This window comes from Perna viridis, chromosome 2 (genome assembly GCF_037379345.1).
Source record: "Perna viridis isolate PV_CMFRI_1.1 ecotype Kerala chromosome 2, ASM3737934v1, whole genome shotgun sequence".
Classification (NCBI taxonomy): domain Eukaryota; kingdom Metazoa; phylum Mollusca; class Bivalvia; order Mytilida; family Mytilidae; genus Perna; species Perna viridis.
In genome coordinates, this window is record NC_142446.1 from 61,195,557 (window position 1) to 61,210,885 (window position 15,329).

Sequence of the window (15,329 nt, forward strand, 5' to 3'; positions counted from 1 at the left end):
AGCAACACAACTTAACAGACTTACACTAAAATTTGACCACAGACAGGTCTTATCATGCTTAACATTTTAACCTCATTATAATTTTGATAAACCTAATGATTTTGAAAAAATTACCCCTATGTTCTATTTTTACTAACAATCGCTATTTTTCGACAGAATAAAAATCCCTACAACAGTTCTGGGCATAATACCCAAAGTAACATTCATGCCAAGTTTGGTTCTAATTGATCATGTAGTTTCAGAGGAGAAGAGTTTTGAAAAACTGAACAATTATGACAATGACAACAGACACCAAGTGATGGCAATAGCTCACATGACCCTACAGGCCAGGTTAGCTAATTAAAAAAGAATTTGTAAATAAGGAAAGACATATGTCTAAGAATGTAAAAATGATGACAAGGATGTGGACAACAGAGCTTTAGAATAATATGATCACATTTTTTTGTGTCTAGGCAACAGATACCGGATAAAAGATGTTAATAAGTATTAATAGACGCAAAGTGGTGGCATATGCTCATTTGAATTTGATTTCCAGGTGAGCTGAAAACCTCTGTTTTCAAGGTATGGAGTATAATGTGTTTTTCCTGGTGCTGAAAAGTTTGTTTGTTTGTTTAACGTCCGAGCAGCAATATTTCTGCTATATTCAGACAATGAACATGAAATGGATGATAAAATGAACATGAAATGAAAAAAAAAGGATGGGTCACAAGGATAATAGGGTCGACAAATTTTGATTGCCACTAGAAAAAGGGGGATGGTAACGTCGGGCAATTTAGCCTCCTGTGGCGGAGCACAAAGGTTCCTACTCCTATCGAATACCACAGCAGGGTTCTTTAACGTGCAAGGAATGTGGGATCTTTCCCAACACGGTGCACCACTATGGTTTGCGGTCAGGTTTTCCGTATTATAGCCTGACAACCCCAGCATGTAACACGCCAGGGGTACCCCATTCCACCACCTGGGGCACACATCCCAGTTGCTCTGTGGGCAGAGTGCCTAGCCCCCGGCTAGGTTTCTGAGCACTATTTAGTCGCCTTATACGACAAGCTTAGTGCTGCTGCAGGCCTATTCTTTTAACACCCGGACCTGCACAGGGCGGTGCTGAAAAGAGAAGATAACTGCAAATGAAAGATAAATTTGAAATATCGATAGTAGGGAACAAAACATGACAGAACAGTATTAACATTTTTATTCCTTTTAAAAATCAAGAAAAAAATCATTATACATTTTCAGTAGATATTTCATAAGACCTTTTTCTCCCACAGATGATAATTTAACAATAACACCAAAATCCTTAATAAGATTTTCTGAGATTAAACACTTAAAAAAATTAACTGTATTTCATGCGACACTTTTATAGTCGTCTCCTTCATGTGCATGGACTAATTGTACACTGTCAACTAAGATATTTTCATAATTCTCATATGAAACACTTAACCCTAATGTTCTATATTAAACATATTACTTCAATAATCATAACCATATTTCATATATTGCAAAATAAAGATATTAAAAAATAAATAACAATGGCAATGTCTAAACAATTAATTACAAGGCAAGCTTTCTAGGAAACAAAAGCATTTTGTAATCTAAACAAAAATGCAAAGCAAAACACCAAAGCCAAAAAAAAAAGAAACCTTCAAGATCTAAGATGCAACATCTCTTTTGAAGTATTAACAAGACATGGAAGCAATCATTCACTAGCATAAACATAACAAAAAACTATTAGTTCTTGCAAATGCAAATTAGGCATCAGCTATAGGCTACCATAAATCAAATGTTAGTAAAAAGCAAGTGAGCATACTGCATTTCTGAACAATTTTTCTCATAAAATTGTATGGCAAAGGGATGAATACTTTTGTGAATTCATTAAAACCTAAACAGTCTGTTATAAGATTTGGACAAGCGATTTGGTTATACCATTTAATGTGCAATATTTTCATAATTCCCCAAACCTCACAAATATAGCAAAAATAAAAATCTCACTAAAATGCCCCACAATACAGTAGCATATTTGTTTGTTAACATGTCTATTTCCTTGATTAAATTCCTAATGAAATCTATGATTATCATGATTCTGTTAATTTACAACATTGTGGTTGATTTTATAAAAAATTGGTTAAGCGTAAAATTAACCATTTATGTAGAAGTCACAATACTCTGTTCCATTATGACATCATGACTTACAGCCAATTATAAATTTTTACATCTGTTTTGAGGCTATAACTTTGAATGAAACCCACCTCTTGCACAACTGAACATGTAAACCCAAATTGGATTATCTGCCTTTGCAAGTTTTGATGCTTAATATGTGTACAGCTTCACTAAAGGTCATTACTGTTAAAGAAAAACATGCAAACGAACTTCAGTAGTCAAATCCTAAACAGTTGGGCCAAGTGTGGACACCATATTAGTTTTTGACACACTTAAGCATAGGGACTTATAATTCATTATGGTTCGGTTTGGACACTATATTGCACAAAATTTGAAATTAAAATAAGTTTTTTTTCAAAATCAGACCAAAAATAAAAATAGTTTGATGGCGTGTGTTTACTTTGATCCCATATAACTTCAAAACCATAAGAAATATCTGATTGATAAACACAGGCAGAAATTTTCATAAAGAATCCAATAATAACTGGAATACTGTGAGCAAGGTCACAAAGAGAATACCCCCTCCCCCTCACTTCAAATGGACTTAAATGAAAAACCCTTGGAATATTTCCTTTTGGCATCATCCAACAATAATTATAGTCCTTGATACACATCTACACAGGATATCCAACCTTACTATACAACTTCATCAAAATCCCTTGAGCAGTTTAAGAGGAGTTGTGTTTATGAGGAGCCTCAATTTGGATTATCTCCCTTTGGAGTATGCCGCTAGTAATTCTATTCCTTCATGCATATATACATATGATATTCTACATGGGTTTTAATATAACATCTATGTTTTCACTTTTTTACCCATTATTCTAAAACAGTAGGGGACAGAAACTCAAAAGAAAATAGGAGCCTTCCTTTAGTGGTCAGCAAAATCATATCAAAATTCCATAACAACTGGTCCACCACAACTATACTTATCACATGAAAACCAAGTGTCTACTGACTACTGACTACAATGACATACCAATATACAACCTTATAAAAAACATCTTGCTTTACACGCCTACATAAATGATACCCTATCTTGGTAAAAGTTTCCTTGAAAATCCTTTGGCCATTCCGTGGAGTTGCACTTACATGGTCAATACATGTAGACAGACAGACAGACAGACAGACAGAGCAAAGAATGGTCATGTGTTTGACCTTTTATGGGTATTTGTACTACATGTACACAGATGCCTAGAACATGTGAACATTCATCACATAAAACAAAATATTGCAGTGGGAAAAAATATATTACAAGATAAGATCTTCCCTTTTTACCAATAGCAGGAATACATAGGGAAATCATGCAGACAATCTTAGTTATTTATGTTCATGATCAATCTCAAGGTTTTAAACCTACATAGGAGTCTTTTCACAAATACTTTAAATTATTGATTAAAAAAGAAATAAAGATAAAATGAATGAGTTTATACATATAACTATTGATTTTCTACAAATGTAATTTTACAAAGCAAAAAAATTTTGGAATTATATCATAATACATAGTGCATGTGCATATATGCACTTGTAAATTTAAGTATTTACACTTGGGTGCATTTATACAAGTAAGCTAAAATTAAACTTTATATTTCAATTTATTTTAAATCATTCATACGGTGTATGTAGCATGACCACTTAATGTGACTTCCTAACATTTAACCAAACCCTGGTCTTACCTGCAATCAGATCCTTTAAAATCTTTAAAATTCAGTTACAAATTGTATTTTGAAATAAATCCTTGGAATAACACTAAATTGTCATCTCAAAAATAACACAAGGTTTTTTGAGTTAATTTTTATTTCATTTTCCCAACTTGGTACATGTTTTACCACAAATTAAAATTGTGCTTTAAAATAATATCATCCATCAACACTACAGTTACTAACACAATGTTTTAAAGGAACAATATCCTCAACACTGTAACTTATACAATATCTTAACAGAACAATATCAAAACAGTGGAGTGAAATTTAACCAGGTAAATAAGTAATACAAGATTTGTACGTACAAAAAGGATAACTAGAGGCTCCCAAGAGCCTTAATTGCTTGCCAGGTTCAATTTATGCCCTTCAAGGACTTAAATAAGTCTTATCATAAGAATAATTTCATCAAACAAGCATTCTGAGAGTATTGCAAAAAATACAGTCCCCTACCTACTGAGGAAATGATCTTGATTTTGAAAAAGAAAAAGGCATATAGACAAAGACAAGAAAGATGTTTAAACCCATTTAACAGATACAGATTTGCAAGGTTTTATGTAAAGATAATTGGACAGATTAGATTATCACACTAAAAATCATCTAAATATCGGGAAGTGCTTAGAAAAAAGTTTGGAAAACTTCGGTAAATTCAAGGGCCACAACTCGAACATAAATCAGCGAAGTGGAACGATAACTAACTTGACCAGTAACTCATTAGGATACTCATATTCCAAAAATCAGCTTAATATCTGCAAGTGTTTAGAACAAAGTGTGAAAAACTTAAATTTCTGTAAACTTATCAAAGTTCAAGGGCCATAACTCAGACAAAATCAGAGGAGCAGAACAAAACGAAACATAAACTTGAACTGTAACTGATCAGGGTAGTCTTGCATACCCAAATATTAGCTCAATATCTGCAAGCATTTAGAAAAAAAAAGGGTGGAAAACTTGTATTTTGATAAATTTTTCCAAGTTCAAGGGCCATAACTCGGACAAAAATCAGTGGTGCTGAAACGTTAACTTGATCTGTAACTAATAAGGGTAGACTCACATACCAAAATTCAGTTCAATATCAGCAAGCATTTAGACAATGAGCAGAAAACTTAAATTTCAGACAAAAATCAGAGGAGCGGAACAAAACATAAACATAAACTTGATCTGTAACTCATAAGGGTAGTCTCACATACCAAATATCAGCAAGCATTTAGAAAAAAAGTGCAGAAAACTTATATTTTGGTAAATTTTTCCAAGTTCAAGGGCAAAACTCTGACAAAATTCAGCAGTGCAGAATGAAACATAAATTTGATCTGTAACTTATTAGGGTAGACTCACATACCAAAAATCAATCCAATCTCAGCAAGCATTTTAAAAGTTCAAGGACCATAACTCAGAAAAAATCAGCAAAGCAAAACAAATTGTAAACTTGATCTGTAACTCATCAAGGTTGACACACATACCAAAATGTCAGCTAAATATCTGCAAGCATTAAAAAAAAAAGTGTGAAAAACTTAAATTTCAGTACATAATTCAAAGTTCAAGGGCTTGGACAAAAATTTAGCAAAGCGGAAGGACAAGTAAACTTGATCTGTAACTCATCAAGATTGACTTACATACCAAAAATCAGCTCAATATCTGAAAGCATTCAGAAAAAAAAGTGTGGAAAACTTCATTTTTTTTCTGGACTGACAGACAGAGTGCAAATCTAAAGCCCCCTATGGCTACAGCTGATAAGGGACAAATAATTGTTATTTATTTAATATTAGCTGAAAACTACAAAAAAAATAATATTTTGCCCTTTAAGGGCAAGTCTGATAACTTCCACACAAGCGACTTTTGAAGGTCACACTGATTTTCAAATATCTTTCAGTTTTCAAAATAAATGTAGTATATGGTGAGTTGACCCCTGTAGTCTAAAAATAGCAATCATAGCTATGTTTCATGACTGATCAAAAATCTAAACACAACTTTAGTGCAAGATACCCTAAGGGTCAACTGTGCAAAGCTTCATATAATTCTGCTAAGAAGTTTCAGAGAAGAAGATTCTTTAAAAATTGTTAACCGACAACAACAGATGCCAAGTGATGGTGAAAGTTCTCATGGATCTTTGGACCAGGTGAGCTAAAAAGTAAAAGGTTCACAGATTTCTATGCTCAAATTTGCTCAATAATAGAAAGTAGAACTCCAAGCTAAAGATGCTTTACCATGGTGTTTAATATGAAAATTAATAAAATAAATTGTTTTCTTAAATGAAAAAAAGATATTGAAACTTAACATTCTTTGGTGGACTTCACCAAACATGACACTGGTTCATACATGCACTTAAGTCTTGAGAGAAAGAAAATAGAAGTTTCTTTGTCTTGAGATTATACACAGGGTGAAATCTTTATTATTCAACATACTCTAAAACTGAATTTAACCAAACTTCATACAGAACTTGTTTATTCTTTGGGACTTCCAAGTTCATAAGTCACAAGTCAAGGTCTCAGAAACAAATTTAAACACATTTGATGCAAGCTTTTAAAGTATGACACAACACTCTTAGTAAAATCAAATCAAAATTATTTTCAGATATTAGACAATGATTAAAGGAGCTTTTTTAATGTCTGAAGATAGGATCTGCTGAAAAAAAGTTGTTAAAATAACAGTAAATAATACTAGAAATTTCAGATAATTTTATTTGTCCTATAAATTTTCTGGTTAGAAATTGAAGATTGCTGAACTGGTAGCTATGAAAGTTGTTTCCTTAAGGTACATACTAAATTATATACATGGTTGATCTTTCTCAAAGACATTCAAAACAAAATGTAAATCTTACAGTTGACAACAAATAAAGAGATAAGACAAGTACACATTCTGGATGTGATCAATTTTCCTTAGTTAAACCACTGTTATACAATACTGACTGCAGGTAAGACAATTATCACAACAACTAAAATATACCCCATATGTTCTATCTTCACAAAGGGAGATAAACCACACTAATGCATTACTTGGGTTTCAAAAAAGGCTTATTCTGAAAAGATAGAAAATTAAAGTGTGCAATCTGCATGAACAAAAAAATACATACTTGTAGGCATTGGAAAGATCTGCTAGCTTAGCTGCAAATGGATAAATTATAGTGTGAAAATTGCCACTGCAATATAGTTAGAATTTTCATGCAATGGTTTTGACAAGGATATGTATACATGTAAAAAAAAACTTTTATTAATCTTTACCTTTTACAACTTTTTTAACATCTGTTGTAAGTTTTTTTTCTCCAAATTTTAAAGGAAAACAATGTTTATGTTCACAAAATTAAAAGTCACTGCTTAACACAATCATGCAAGCTTTTTACCAGCAATAACTATACAGTCAATATAAATTATAGCAATATCTATTATTTTCAATACAATATCTAATACTTTAACTTTCCTTGTTAAAAATTGTTAACTACATGCATGTTGTACCTTTCTGAAATTGTCCTTTGTAACAGTTTATATATCAATACATTTGTTCTCCAAGTAGCAAATCAAGACTAGCATACTTTATCCTTTTATGTTTTGAGAATAACTAAAAGTATAACTACCAATCTATGTAATTTTCCAATTCACATTTCAAATAAAGAAGTCATGGCCATTACGGCTATGACCTAGATGGACCAGTGCTGTCCCCCGGCTTACTATGCTGTGCTTCTAGTTAGATTGGTCAGTTAGATTGAGACAGACACTTCAGTCTAGGCTATGACCCTTAAGTTTCATATGTTATTTTCATGTAATGCATTGTACTTCAGTCTCAGTATTTTCAGCTCAATTGTACATGTTTCTCAAACATGTCTGTGCAAATATTGCACCTTATGAAGATTTTATGGTACATTTGTAAATGATATGATGATGTTAACACCCAAATTTTTAATAAAGCACAGAAAAATAACAAAAGTTAGAATATTAAACATATGCTGTTGAACTCAAATTACAGGAAAAAATGGCATTTTGTTTTTGACAGTGACTTTACCACAGTTCATATATATCAGGTAAGCTTGTTTATAAGGGCGAGTCCTGACATTAAATTTGATGAAGTCACTATCTAAAACAAAATGTCATTTATTCCTTTTATCATAAAAAGAAAATGATGCTTGTCAGCTGAAATTTGTTTAAAATATTACCCAAAAGCATTACTAAAATAGGTATTATTTTATCTGATGACCACTGATCATCATGATTTGTGATACAGTCCAGTCAAATTTTACCATGTCTGTCAGTTGATGAAGCGAGCATGATGTAACAGGGGAAGGTTGGCAAATCACAAGATCAATTGTTAACATCTGTTGTGCCTTATCACCAGGATTATTTTCTGAATTACGTAAATTTTACAATGGTGAGTTATGATTCTATCAGTTCTCACTCCTGTTTGGAGTCCAAAGGATGATATGTAATGTCTGATTACTATCCATGTGCTGTTTTATTTTAAAAAAGTACTTTATAGTAAGTGACTTACTATACAGTACCATTTTAAAATAAGCTTCTACTAGTTTACAAGACAGGATAAACATCTGCTACATAATTTGAAAGACCTTCATGGTTTTTCTTCATCGTGAGAGCATGCTTTAGAAAAGTATACCATATTGATATATTATATCATTTCTGTAAAAATTTTAATAGATTTGTGCTACTGCTGTACATGTACCATATTTCTTGTATATTTGTCTACAAAATATTGTTTACAGTAATGGCTACTACCAATTGCAAGTACAAATTTGCCAGTTGTACCAACATCATAGTAAAACGTAATTTCATTGGACTCCTCAAAAAAGCCCTTAATGATATAGAAGATCGTGATCATTATTTTAATCAAAGTGCTGTTCACTGTTTTGATTCTAGTGAAAATTGAAGCATGAACAAACTTCCAAAGATTAAGTAATGCAAAATTATCACTTAGAATCTTTTTTCCCTAATATGTAGAAACCAATTATATGGTTTTAGACAGTACAAGAGCACAGATCAGAAAACACATCTATCTCAAGTAGTCGAGGATGCATTTCAATCAAAGAAAGTAACGCTAGTGGTCTTTGTAGATCTTCAGAGAGCATTTAACAAAGTTTGGAAAAATGGCCTTCTTGTGAAACTTCTTAGATTTGGAGTAAGTGGAAGAATGTACAAATGGACCAACTCATATCTGTACAATAGAAGGGCAAGAGTACTCATAGATGGGAAGCATGGCCGAAAAATACTTCTAAAACAGGGTGTTCCCAAGAACAGCAAGATGAAAATCCTGTCTGCTACACAAAGATGAAGACCATCATCAGGTCTCTGCACAATACCTCTCAGAAGCAAGACAGCTACCATCAACTAAAAAGATTTGAGCAAACTACAATCTTCAGGCTCAGGACAGGACACAACAGACTTAACGAACATCAGTACAGAGTTTTGAAGGTCATTCCATCACCTATGTGTCCCTGTGGAGAAGCAGAGCAAAATACAGAACACTTTCTGCAGACCTGCAAGTCACACCAGGCACAGAGAGAGAAAATATGGGATAAACCAACCCCCATTACAGAGAAACTGTATGGACCTGTGGAAGACCTACAGAAGACAGCAAGATTTGTTGAGGAGACTGGCATTCAAGTGTAATGGCGAATGACAAGAAGAATATGTAGAAACTGAATGTAAATCTTTACTACTGATTACTGAAGTACGAACTGTAATGGATAGTTAAACAGTATCCAACTTCACACACATTTACAAACTATGTTCCATTTCACCATTTTCCCAAAAATTTTTAAAATTAACTTTTAAAAAATTTTAACTGAATATTTATCCTATACTGCAGTTATACTCAAATAAAACCAATCTCCATTAAGAAAATAATTTTCTTAAATTGACGAATATAAAATTTTCAAAAACTAGATACATTTTATCAATTTGAATTTTCCTGCTAATTTTACTTAGTTAAAATCACTACTCTTCACTTCCTGTTTATTAATCATAAAATGTTAATGAAGATTTTGACAGAAAAGTGTGTTAAATGGAACAAGCTCAACACATTTAATGCTTCTTGAATACTGCAAAAATTCAATTCCCTAAATGAATTTTATTACTAAATATCTTTCAAGGCTAAAAAGGAGTCCCTCAAATCTTTAATTTGATTTGAAGACTAGATTTTATTTTTGTTTTGCAGAAAAAAAAAGAATATTATTGAGCTGAATAAGTGCCAGAAACATATTTACTGGTTATAAAAGAGGTATTGAATGATATGAAAAGAATTTAATACATTTGGACTATATTTTTTTGTAGAGTTCAGAAATAGTAGGGAAGTTCCAAGCATTGACTAGAGATATAAGGTATTTTGATCCTGAAAGATCAAAACCCCCAAAAGCTGAAATTAAGCAAAGAAAAAATTCATGGATAGTGAAGCTGTACATTTAGATGCAGTATTTTAACATTTTATTACTAGAAATAAATCAAAATGTAGAATATTGATTTAATGAAACTAAGGATTGTTTTAGCTTCTTCAATGTAACACACTGTGTTTTGTATCAGTCCAAATAAGATAAAAAATTGATTGATTGATTACTTCGAGTTAACCGAGGTTTCGATTCATCCAAGTTTGAGTCATCTGATGTAAAATTATATTAGAGTAAGGGGAGTTTTGCTCAGACTGCGTAATTAGTTCGAGTTATCCGAGATTTCAACTAATCCGAGTTCGACACATCGGGGTTCGACTGTAGCTGCAACAGATTTAACTTAATGTAGCAGAGTGATTTTTCTGTTATTTATATAATATCTTATATTAATGTAATTATGTAATAATATTGCATTTTTGCTGTAAGGCCAAAAAAAGATATGTCTGTTTCGGGTTTCCAGACCGACCCTAATTTTTTCTCCCAACCCTAATACATTTTTTCTCCAAAATTAACACAATCGGTAATTTCCCCCAATTTCCGGTATAATACGGATCATTTCCAGTAAAACTGAAAGTACGTTTAAAACCAGGTCACAATAGCGTTTGAATAGGAGACTGATTTATTTCATTGGAGCTGAACAAAAGTTAAACTTGACCTGTAACTTATCACGGTGAACTTATATACCAAAATTATGTCAACATCTGCAAGCGTTGTGGTGCAATATCATAGAGATCCATTTTTCTTGAAATTGAGCTTTAAAAATAACAAAATTTTGTACTATGGTTGTTTTTTTGGCTCCTTTTTGGCCTTGGCTTGGACATGACCCGTAAAAGCAATATCCACTTTCCTTTTATGGTTTGAAACCTTGTTTTTAAAACCATCTAATATTTAATATGCATGAAAACCAAGATAGACTGGCGACATAAGGAATTTTGATCCTGAAGGATCAAAAACCCAGAAAATTTTTGGTCCATTCTCTAAGATGGAACGATATAAAAAAATAGACTTGAGTTACCTTTTATTTAGGAAAAATGCAAAACAAAGTATTTATCATGGAGTACTGGTTGTTATGAAGCACTTTTAAGGGGAGTATAAAGTATAAAGTGTAACAACTATTTCCTTTTTCAGTGACACATCAATACGGATCATTTCCGGTAAAACCGAAAGTACGTTTAAAACCAGGTCACAATAGCATTCGAATAGGAGACTGATTTATTTCATGTAATTCCAAGCGTATTACTGATGATGAGCACAATGGAAGCCACGAGTATCATGGCACTAAAATAATAAATGCTGTCACCAAGAAAGCAAATCTCTCGTGTCAGCACTTCCAATAGACTGATTGAATAATTAGATTTTTCTTGTGCAGGTTCAATTACAACTTAAACAGATCATATTCAAGAGCCTTTCATCCCCGAGTCTCCGTCCAGTGCCAGACTGATAGTTTTAGACTGATAGTTTTAACAACTAAACATTAAAAGCCTTAAGGAGGTTTGAATTTTGAAGTTCAAAACACAAAACCAGACAAAATTATTAGACATAGAAGACACATAGAACATTTTTCCATGTTCAAATATATGTATGATATACATCTCATCAGACACAATACAGGTAGACCGGGATGGATGTTTATAACACATTTTGTAAGTTGCACCTTTTTCTATCTATTCTAGTCAGTTTAAGTTTTCCTCGCATGAACTGGGTAATACTAATTAATATGTGAAGAATCAGATTAAGTATTTTCATGGCAGCTAGGAGATTTTATTTCCACAGTATACAAATGTATGATGATTACATGTATTTACTGAACGGTTACTGCCAGCACATAGTATTATATTTAGGACATATTCCTGTATATGCACTGTTTAAAATGGCCAGGACCATTAATTTTACCCAGGATACACTCCACAAGTGGTAAGAATTGGTTTTTGAATATATATACTTATTTTGATAGATTGATGGTATTTGAATCCATTATAATACTTATTAATTGGTTGATAATACTGTGGATATAAACTAGTTCAAACTTTAGAATGTAAAAGTACTCTGTCAGGTGAAATCGATTGGTACGATTAATTATTGTAATACAGAAGTCTGAATATACATTTGTTTTTTACTCAGTTTAATTGTTAACGTAATATACATGTAACTGTGATGTATGAACTGAGAATACTTTTTTCTAAAACTATTCTAATATTCTATTTTTTCAGTGTCTTTATTATTGGATAATAAACTAATAGAACCCTAGACGGCTTGGACATTTTACTTCCACCTAACTACCTAATGTCACCTTGTTTCATGTACATCATGGTTAATCAATTCAGATAAGATCAGAAAAAAACTAAAAAAAAAGAATATGTCACTAGTTGTAGAAATATGGATGATTCAATGACAAATTCAAAATAAGTTTTAATCAGTAAAATCTAATAGTATAAGGAAAATCAAAAGTAACAATTATCATGTTTGTACACATTTTTAACAGTATCATATGCAGTACATACAGAATTCCTTACCATGCTTTCGTTATAGTTACTGTAAAATGCTAAAATAAATATTAGTTTAAACACTCAAGAATGGATTAAAAATTGAAATTGCAATACCTTGCACAACTGACACTTCTTGGATAGAGCAGTGACCCCGAGTTACATAGTTAAAATTCGGTCATCTTAATGTGTGTAAATAAATCCACCTGAGTACAAGGTCGACTTAAAATTAGGTCAGTTAAAAAATACATTATTACCCTGATTTTTGGTGCTCAAAGCAACATAAGAAAATGCACTATTCTATCGATAGAGTGATGACAACATCAATAGGCTAATTTGGCCGTTGTATAGCCACCAAAAGAGCTTTGTTTACACGAGCAGTTGGGGAGCTGTCACGTTCGATTGATCCGGAAGTCCATTTGACGTATTTGGTTTAACTAATAACCAAACCTTAACAACCAAATTCAAGACAACAACGTACAATTTTACTTTCGCATTTTCTCGACCGCACTAAGAATACTCAATAATGATGTGGGTTTTTAACAAAATCCGAAAGCAGTCTTTATTTTCCATTCGAGGAGATTTTTACAAACTTTATAACAATCAATAGTATATAACATTCAAACATTTCTCGAAAAGTTCAAGCCCCAAAAAATCAGTCACATCAGTGACCCTCCGCCCTTTCAGTTTCTTCGGGAGTGTATACTAGGCTCCCTTGTTTCTTCATTCTAAAAAAGAAGCCTGTTGTGATGTCATTCAGTGTGACCCTCCAACCCCCCAACCCCCATTCATTTACTTGTACAACATGTTATATACAACCAGTGGCAGATCAAGGCACAAGTGGATCCAGGGGTCGGCGGTTATATATAATTAAGGGGACGACCATTAGATTCTTAGGGGGCTGGCAAGTTGTTTCATGTCAGAAATTTTATTTCAAGTCTTGTGCAGGTCAGATTATTTATTTTCATCATAACCTTGGCTAGATTATTTATTTTCCTTACTCAAAAAAGAGTCTAATTTTTTCTATGAAAATTTAAATGAACATATCCGGGTTACCAAGATATGTGGTTTGGGTTCTATATCAAAGCATGTGTTACTTTTTATGTTTATTATTAAAAAAACATTATTAAATGAACTTCATTCTCTATAATACAAGGCATAGTCTCTACTATATCCGACAGGTAGCTATCCTGGACCTGAAATATGTCCTAAATTTAGCGGGAAATGTTTCAAGGGACTTTTTAGGGACAAATTCGCATATCTATGAATATGAATGAAATCTACAATTGCAGTATCCATTCAACTAAACATTACCCCAGTTATTGTAAATAGCATTTTTAAGAACCAAATCACAACCAACAAGGTTGAAACAATGCCTCTATACTGAATGTAACATAACACTTGATAGAAACAAAAATCATGCAGAAATGTATATCAGTACAAAAAGGCAAATTGGTCAAAAATAAAAGAGGACATGAAAGCAATTAGAACTCAAATCAGAGATCAATACCATAAGCAAACATCCAACGATCTCTGGAAAAGTTTAGAGACACTTTGCTTAAATATATTGATGAAAACATCCCACAAAAATAGAAAGAAACTACCATGGATTGACAATAAACTCAGACTAAAAATTAACAAATCAAAACATCTATATAGAAAAAGAAACGAGAATACAGAATATACAAAGAAGTATAAAAAAATCATTACAACAAGATATGACAAAAGCCTATTGGTGCAATGTCCAAAACCTTACATTTGACTTTCCAGCATGCGAGCCCAATGAAAACAGAAAAAAAAACATCCTAAAATCTCTTCACTTACATCAACGGTATGAAAAACGACAACAACGGCATAGCAGCACTACGAGATAATGGCATAATGGCTCCATCTGAAAAACCAAACATCCTCAACCGTCAATTAAAAAAGCGTTCTCGACTGAAACTACTGATAAACCCGGCAATACCAGTCGAAGGCAAGTGGAAAAAAATCAACATCACAGAAAAGGGTGTACTTCAACTATTAAAACAAATAAATCCACGCAGTGCCACTGATCCTGACCTGATATGTGGACAGGTACTAAAAGAACTAAGTATAGATGTGGTAACCATCATTACATGCATTTTCCAAAAACACACTGACACCGGCAGAATACCAATAGATAGAAACATGCACATGTTGGCCCAGTCTTCAAAAAAGAGACAAACACAACACGATAAACTATAGACCAATGTCACTCACCTGCATTCCCTGCAAAATCACGGAGCATATCATTGCAAGTAGCATAATGGAACACCTGGAGAGTAACAACATCTTATACGACCTTCAGCGTGAATTTCACCATTCAAGATCCTGCAAAACCCAGTTAGTTCATTTATTCAAGAACTTGCTCAAAATAACAATAGTAACATTCATCCAGATGTAATTGTGATGGACTTTGCCAAAGCCTTTGACAAGGTCCCTCACAAAAGACTCCTATATAAACTCAGTCACTATGACATAGATTATCATACCTTACAGTGGATTGAAGATTTCCTTACACTCAGAACACAGACAGTCTTTGTTGATGGTGAGAGTTCAGAAAAAAAATATGTTACATTTGGCGTACCACAAGGA

At 32.7% G+C, this 15,329-nt stretch overlaps 1 protein-coding gene across 4 annotated transcripts in view; it reads right to left on the reverse strand.

The window, feature by feature from the left end:
• LOC148626330 (uncharacterized) overlaps positions 1–13,128 on the reverse strand; it is a 49,881-nt gene extending 36,753 nt beyond the window's left edge. Inside the window, exons 1-2 of one of the 4 annotated variants that reach the window (XM_088570213.1) lie at positions 12,971–13,128; positions 6,919–6,949 (exon numbers count right to left, since the gene is read on the reverse strand). The gene's annotated coding sequence lies outside the window, so the exon portion shown is untranslated. The other 3 variants (XM_088570216.1, XM_088570214.1, XM_088570217.1) reach the window with 3 other exon arrangements.
• Positions 13,129–15,329: the final 2,201 nt, after the last annotated feature.